This window comes from Haliotis asinina, chromosome 16, assembly GCF_037392515.1.
Source record: "Haliotis asinina isolate JCU_RB_2024 chromosome 16, JCU_Hal_asi_v2, whole genome shotgun sequence".
NCBI lineage: Eukaryota > Metazoa > Mollusca > Gastropoda > Lepetellida > Haliotidae > Haliotis > Haliotis asinina.
The window spans coordinates 9,972,226-9,981,098 of NC_090295.1; positions in this window are offsets into that span (position 1 = coordinate 9,972,226).

The window sequence follows — 8,873 nt, forward strand, 5'->3', positions numbered from 1 at the left end:
TTTTCTAATTCATCTTTATTTCTTAAAAAAAACCCCGCAGGGCCTTGACACTTAATACTGACCATTGGTGCGCTTCCCCAACTAATCTGCATGCGATGCGACTTGTAGTCGCAGCATGCAACGGTTGCAACTGTGCAGCAATTAAATGACACTGTGCATTACGACAATACCAAGCATTGCTCACTATGTATATATACCTGAATGTTTAACGTATAGAGTATACTCCGTCACGTCAAGACGATCACCTCGCCGCATAACGTCAACTGTCACAATGAAGCTGATATTCGTCCTCGCTCTCCTTCTGTTTGGTGAGTAGAATCAGTTCGTTTGGTTTACTAAAACAGTTTTGGGTCTACCTTAGTTATCGGATATACGTTCATTTACAATGAGCGTTTCCTGTATTGGGAGCTCGGGTAGCCAAGTGGTCAAAGCGTTCGCTCGTCACGTCGTAGACCCAGGTTCGATTCCCTACAGGTACAATGTGTGAAGCCTATTTCTGGTTCCCCGTGATATTGCTGGAATATTGCTAAAAGCTTCTAAAACTGAATACCTCCATGACTGAACCACTATTTGTCCTACAACATTCATCAAAACACGTACCTTTACAACCTTAACGATCTTTAAATTCAAACCATGTTCAGTTTGGGGGGATGTTGTGTTTAGATGGTGTTTAGGCTGTTAGATGATAATTCATTTCAGGTTTTTACACGTACATGGACAGACCACATCAAACGTGATTTAAATACATTCCTAAATATTCTAAGCAGACTTTATACTGTTTGAGGCGACGACTAGCTGAGACACGTACAGTTGGTAGTGAGCGTGTCATCTTCTTTCGATACCACCATAACTAGTTTGTCTTGTGCAGTAAGTCCGATAGAAATCCAGATCTAAGGGTGTCGAGTACTGCACATGTTGTCGAGTAGATGCATTGCACCCAAGAGAAAGAAAGAAACAGCCTTTAATCAGTAACCATATTCACCGTCGTTTTGAAACAGAAATACGAAAGAATTATACGATATTTAGACATTTAAGACTTACAAGGAGACGTAAAACCGTAAGAAAAAATAAAGCAGAAAGCCAAGCAATGCAAAGGGAAGCTTGGGATTACACGATGCCATTTAGAAAGTGGTCAAATGCAACATATGTCATATTTGGGATTTCACTTTCTTAGTAAAGTACAGATTCTAGTACTTTTTTGGGTTGTGGAAGTCGCGGTGGAAGTCGCGGTGGCTGAGCGGGCTAGGCGGCTGACTTTGTGTGCTGGCGATTAGGTGCCTGACTCTGAGGGTGCGGGTTCGAATCCCGGATGGGACTCAACCGAAAAAAAGTACTAGAATCTGTACTTTACTAAGAAAGTGAAATCCCAAATATGACATATGTTGAAGCTGAGATATGTGTGAATATTTCTTAGCATCACATTTTTAAAACAAATTGAAATCGAGCTAACTGAAATATCGTTGATCCATACACTATTCACTGACATACTGTACCCTTTTAGCTGGTCTTGCGACGCATTCCGACGCGAGCTGCTGTTGTCACCACGGTAGTCACAAAAGTCATCACAGCAGGCACGGCATCCCCGTCCCTATCCCCTACTCCATGGGCGGTAGCAGCGGCGGCAGCCACTCCTCCAACGTGCCTCTCGTCATCACAACACCTGGAAAATAATTACAGCGCCGCAGCAGGTATGTAACGGCTAAGAACTGTCCTGTATAGTTTATGTAGCGTTTGCATGATGTGCAGTAATTGTAAATTCATGTTTGTTTCTTCCTCTTTAAAGAAATAAACTGATTCCTTAATTACCGTATACTGGTAGTCAATCAGACATGAAGATCCTCGTTAGAACTGATCTTCATCAGCCAGTGCTTGTAATAAGAGACGACTAACGTGATCGTATCCCAACTGCGTAGATCGACCCTGAGTGTGGCGAAAACCAACCAACCAACCAACCAACCAACCAACCAGCCTTAACACTTCTGAGTGATGATTACAGTACCTCGAGAAAGATCACATTCGTTTAGGTCATATTGCTGGGTTTTGATGCCATAATACAACTCCATTATGGAGTAACATTATCTTTCTTTATGTTCTTTTTTTTTCAGATTTACCTGCTCCACAATCCGCTTATGCTGTACAATCATCGCTGGTCATGCCAATCATCTGTCGGACAATGGCGGGATGCGATTCTGTACTTACAAATTTATATATTATGTATTCACAACAAAGGTCAATAAATATTAATCACGCTAGTGTTAAATGTGTATTTGGAGAATATTGAAGGGTATTCAAAACAAGAGTTCCAACAATTGAGAAGGGTTGCCATTTTGCCCAAATGTTGCCCAAATGTACTTACAATAAAAGGTTACAAAATTTTGTTGAGTTATATTTCAGTGTATATCGATGCATGAACCATTCATTAACAGCAACATCTTTGACATTTTATTGTAATAACAATCCTGTATCCCAAGCTTCCGGTATAAGCGAAGATCACAACGGTTACCCAATGAAATAACCGACGGAGGCGAGCACAACTCTGTACTGAGTGAGTGAGTGAGTATGGTTTTACGCCGCTTTCAGCAATATTCCCGCATTATCACGGCTGGTGACAAAAAAATGGGCTTCACACATAGTAACCATGTGGGGAATCGAACTTGAATCTTCGTCGTGATAACCCAACGCTTTAACCATAGGGCTACCACACCGCCCAGTACTGTGCTGAAATAGTGACTTGAGAGATGGCTCGGTGTCGTCACTCTCAGACGAAGTTGACTGGCATCCGATGACTTGCATCAAACATTCCCGTTAGTCGACCTTAACGACAATCATGAGTGGCTCGCGACAAATGCGAACTTCCATGGGTGGTAAATACAGACTAATGTCCTGTCTTTCGCCGCATAGCAGCTACACAACGTGCGGCTATTAGTACAAGCGCTCTAGGGCAAAGAAACCGGTCAATGGTAGATTTCAGGATGTAAATTGGATAATCAAGGATTACGTGGCAGGGTGGCTAAGTGATTGTGTGTGATATGAATCGACACCAAGACTTGGAACAAGGTCACCCTTGTATGGCAGTATTCCGGCATTTCGTGTATCACACGGCAAGCATAAAATGATACATGGACAAAACGAGGAAATCAAGACTTTACGGTATTGACGAACCACGAGTCAGTCATTCGAACCAGCAATCTTCGGATCCTGGTTCAGTTAATTGGTATCTTTTCCATGAAAGGATATCTATTTGCAGAGAAGAACATCTTTGGGCTTGACGGTCATCCAGTTGCAGTAAGTGTAACTAGATAATACTGCATGATGACCCAGACAAAAGGCTCGAACGCAAATAAAATAGAAAGTTTGTTGGGGTGTATAGAATTTATTACAACATCAGTACAATAATGAGTAATTGTTAGTTTCAGTCCGAAATTCGTTGTATTTCCGTCAGAAGCAGTTTGTTGAAGGGGAGATAACTGCGCAGGATTACAATCATCGTTACCTTCTGAAATACAGATCAGAAAATTACAAATTAGTGAAAATACGCGGTGTTGAAAGGCGTGGTTTCATTGAAAGATGGGCTCTCATAACTCTTTGCTTTCCGTTTGTGAGTTTACGTTTCTAATTTCTCAGTACTTCCATCAGTTTGATAAGAGTTATTGCCCCTGTTCTCTCAACATTCAGAGAAACACAGCCCTTGTGTAGGACTTACCTGTGCCTATTTTCCAGGTGTTGTGATGATGAGAGGGATGTTGGCGGAGTGGCCGCCGCCGCTGTGGCCGCCCATAGGGTAGGGGATGGGTATGGGGATGCCGTGCCTGCTGTGGTGGCTGCTGTGGCTGCCATGGTGACAACAGCAGGCGTCGGTGTATGTTGCCAAGAAGGCTAGGATAAACATTTATATTTTAGTAAAATGAATTCATATACTCAAATTCCCTACACCATAAACAAATGTATAAATGTGTTAGCATAAACACAGAAGCTAAATGCAAGTGGTTATGCATTCAAACGTCAACCATGTTTTCACATGTCAACACTTTTATTCACAGACCAAAGAATTCTGATTACTCCCAAACATTCAAAATAACTTACATGTCAAATATATATTAAATAACAACAAATACTTCTCACACCGTCACTAGATGAACATACAAAATACAAAATTTAGACATATTTCAAAAGAATGTCTTACCCATAGCAATGAAGACGAGGCAGATAGTGAACTTCATGATAACTTGTAAAAATGTTGTCGATTGGAGTCTGATGCTAAGCCTTAATACTGAGGCTTTTTATATTGACATAAAAAACAACCCACTGATCCACCGTCATAATCCGATAATAAATAGTTTCTTTCTTTGCTTGCCCGAACTCGCCGGAAAGGGGAGATAACTCAGCTGGAGACTGGCTCCTATGGTGGTTAACACGTCAGTCAGCGTCACGCCGCCCTTTGGCAGTCTTTTCCTGTTGTAGGAGACTAATGTAACTTGTTGTTTAACGCCTTTGATCATAAGTGACGTTACTGGTATAAGATGTTATGCATCACCAGGATGAAAGAGGCAGAACATCAGATGTCGTTAGCTATGCTCACCAGGAGTATAATGTGCTAAGGGGCGATGGAGAAGTGCAGTGGTTAAAGCATTTGCTCGTCAAGCTGAATACACGGGTTCGATTTCCCACATGGGTACAATGTACAAATTACTTTAGTTGTTTTCTTGAGCAATAAATTGAATGAAAATACTCCAGTGGTATTTTGTTATTTATAATTTAGCTTCCACTTGATAATTTTTTAAGTAACTCGATCCGGATGATCCAGTGATCGATGCAAAGAATGATTCCAGTCGTCGTTCAGAACTAACTCTGGTGCTAGTGAGACTACTACACTTGCTGTGTAGAGTTGTATCCCTTAGTCGTGTCGGGATCCAGCAGCTTTGTTTATTGCAGCCTGTCAAGATAGGATTAGAATTGACATTCAGTAACCCATGCTTGTCCTAGATGGCGACTAACGGGATCAGGTGGTCAGAATCTCTGACTCGGTTGACACATTTCATTGTATCCTAGTTGTGTAGATCGATGCTTATGATATCAGTCACTGGATTGCCTGGTCCAGACTCAATTATCCACATACCGTCGTTACAGAGCTGGAATATTGCTGACCGCTACAGTTTCAACTTGTTTTATAACATTTTCGAAAAAAAATGTATTTACCATAAAGTGAGTGTTTAAGCGAGTATGGTTTCATGCAGTATTCTGGGCGGCGGGGTAGCCGAGTGGTTAAAATGTTCGCTGTTCATCCCGATGACCCGGGTTCTATTCCCCATACGGGCACAGTGTGTGAAGCACATTTCTGGTGTCCTCCGCTGTGATATTGCTGGAATATTGCTAAAAGCGGTGTAAATCTCTACTGACTCACGATCACTCACTGATGCAATATTCAAGCCGTACAGGACAATAATCGAACACAAACCTCTTGTTTTACATGCGTGACTATTCTTCCAAAAAAGTGAAAACTTTGAAAGTGTATCAAGCTACCTGTGCCCTCAGTACGTCACTACAAGCGATTCTGCATGACTGTTTTCTTGACACATGCTTATCAAAATCACATCAGATAAACCCAGACTGATATTAGCTGATAACCACTTCATATAAAGTATGAATGTTGATGCGTACACGTGAAGTGTCTCAATGTATCAAAACATCTCTTTCCTTTTCCCTTTTTGCGTGAAAACCACATTAAATTATAAACATTTTTACAATATTTCTGTGTGGAATAACATGGTTTCTGATCCATACACAAGATAACCAAAGTGGCGTGTTATTTCATTTATTTATCTTTCAGCAGATACATAGATGGAAAATATATGACGTGTTGACAAACACAATTTCTGGACGTGAGCCTGCTGGGGATGTCGGGTAGGTCTGGAACATTGAATAAATGTAACTAGTTGTAATGGAAATAGTTCATGTGGGTTTTTACTCTTTCATTCATTTCTCACAGGTGTGAAAATGAAAATTTCGTTTGAAAGGAAATGGTAAAGACTCTTGAACATTGAATAAACATCAAATCGATTACATGATAATACATTAATGTTCTGTCTGTTGTTTCAAACTCTTTTTAACTTTGAATACAAAACATTTATAATGAGCCGTTTACTTGCTTCTATTTGGAAGCTTGCTGGGTTGGATCCCAAACAACAGGCTTATTTTATAAAATAACAATTCCAATAATTTATAAAAGTAAATTTGTGTGTATTTTAACAATACAAAGAACTCAAGCACCGCCCATAACCGTCACACTGGCAGACACAAAACATTCTTTGAGTTTTCAGAAGCAATCAAAATGGCTTTGGAACAATGGGAATAAATAGTGCTAAGAGTGCGGCTAAAACCAGAAGAAAACTCCCTTTAATTGTATTGTGATGACTTGTACATTCTGTTACAATTTTGTAATGGTCTGGGCCTGATATATACTTCAAATGTACCTGTATTCTCCATAATAGAAAAAAAAACCAGATGAATGTTTAGATAATTTAGAATACAAGAACCAAACATTAATTCATAATGGTTTTGTATCTTGAAAAAATACTATTTAGGAAAAGCAATACCTGTGTCTCTGTGCTAGCTTTACATCACCTGCTGCAGCCCTGTGTCTATTTTCCGGGTGTTGTGATGATGAGAGGGATGTTGGAGGAGTGGCTGCCGCCTCCGCCGCCGCCGATAGGGTAAGGGATGGGGACGGGGATGCCGTGCCTGGCGTGGTGGCTTCTGTGGTTAGCGTTGTGACAGCAACAGCTCGCGTCAGTATAGGACACCAGCATTGCTGAAACAAGACAATGACATACTCATCATCTGACTGATGGCAATGTTAATATTTTAAAACTAAATCTGCCATATTCGATGCTTTTAGTGCTCCATACGCAGATAATCTGAAAGTAAAACATATACTCGTGGTTTTACAGGAACAGCGAACTAGGACTTCTGACTTTGAAGATTTGTAACCTTGACACTTTAGTTTTTAACTATAATTGAGGATGAGTGAGTTTAGTTTTACGTCGCATTCATCCATATTCCAGCTATATGACGTCGGTCTGTGAAAAATCAAATCTGGACCAGAGAATCCAGTGACTGACATTATGAGTATTAATTAGTGCAACTGGGATACAATGATATGTGCCAACCAAGTCAACGAACCTGGCCACCCGATCGCGTTAGTTGCCTCCTACGACAAGCCAAGGTTAAGGAAGATAAATTCTAATCTAACCCGGATAATCACGGGTACACTGTAATTGACAGAGAGAAAGTTCAACATCGCTCTCGGATCCCAGCTTGAGAGACGGATAGGTCAAACTTTCAAAATAATTCTCGTAATTTTAGCCATTTAACCAAATGAATTTCATTTCTCACACCCTCTTTAACATAATGTTAACTTCAGTGTCTTTTTCAATACGTATACGAAGCAAATGCTTCATTCGTCTTGTTTGTGGTGAATCTTAATTTCTCTAATGGGAGGTATGTTTCCACACTCTCAGTATCTAATCTAAATGTCATTATTCTATCTTGAAGCATATCAAACCAATTGTTTATGTGGTGAAAAGAGAGTTTCCATCCAGAGCGTTGTTTTTATTTGTTCTAAGACACCTAAGATGGTCGTCACAGTAGGACCTGGCCAATTTGAAAGAGTGATACGGTGCAGTTTAGTGCAGCATTTCAGTCTTAAAATACCCGTGGCAGTGAGGTAGCCTTGAGTTCACATACAGTGGTACAAAGGTACAGTGTGGCAAGATAACTTCTAGCGTCACCCGCCGTGATATTGCTGGAATATTCTTAAAAGCGGCATAAAACCAGTTAAATAACAGAGTTATACAGCCTTGGAGATTACCCAGTATAAACACTGCACGTCGTGTAGGGTTCGAGTGCTGAAGGGAGCACTGGGTCCCGTTCTACAAAGCGACCGTAGCGCTAAGCTGATCGTAACTCCCATACTTTAAATTACGCTGATCGTAGCTCTAGACCGGTCGTAACTCCCATACTTTAACTAAGGCTAATCGTAGCTCTAGACCGGTCGTAACTCCCATACTTTAACTAAGGCTAATCGTAGCTCTAGACCGGTCGTAACTCCCATACTTTAACTAAGGCTGATCGTAACTCTAGACCGGTCGTAACTCCCATACTTTAACTAAGGCTGATCGTAGCTCTAGACCGGTCGTAACTCCCATACTTTAACTAAGGCTAATCGTAGCTCTAGACCGGTCGTAACTCCCATACTTTAACTAAGGCTGATCGTAGCTCTAGACCGGTCGTAACTCCCATACTTTAACTAAGGCTGATCGTAGCTCTAGACCGGTCGTAACTCCCATACTTTAACTAAGGCTAATCGTAGCTCTAGACCGGTCGTAACTCCCATACTTTAACTAAGGCTGATCGTAGCTCTAGACCGGTCGTAACTCCCATACTTTAACTAAGGCTAATCGTAGCTCTAGACCGGTCGTAACTCCCATACTTTAACTAAGGCTGATCGTAGCTATGATCGCTTTGAGGAACGGAAACTCGGCTTCTGGGTCGGTGGGATTAAACTGCAGTCGTTTGCAAAGGCAGATGCAGAGGTGGGGTGCAGGGGTGCGCACCCCAGTTTTGCCCTGAAACTTTGCTAACTGACCATTGAAACTCGGGTGAAAATGAAGTGTGCACCCCACTCTTTTCTCAGTAGCATTTTCTTTCAGAGACAGTAAACTTCGGCAATACATTTAAAGAAACCATTAATTATAATCAAAGACGCAAGTGACCGGAGAACTCAGTTCGTTGTACCCATCAGTCACACGCTGGCTATAACGAGTTCGTCATAAACAGAATCAATCATAATACCTGGTTGATCGAGGACTTTGAAC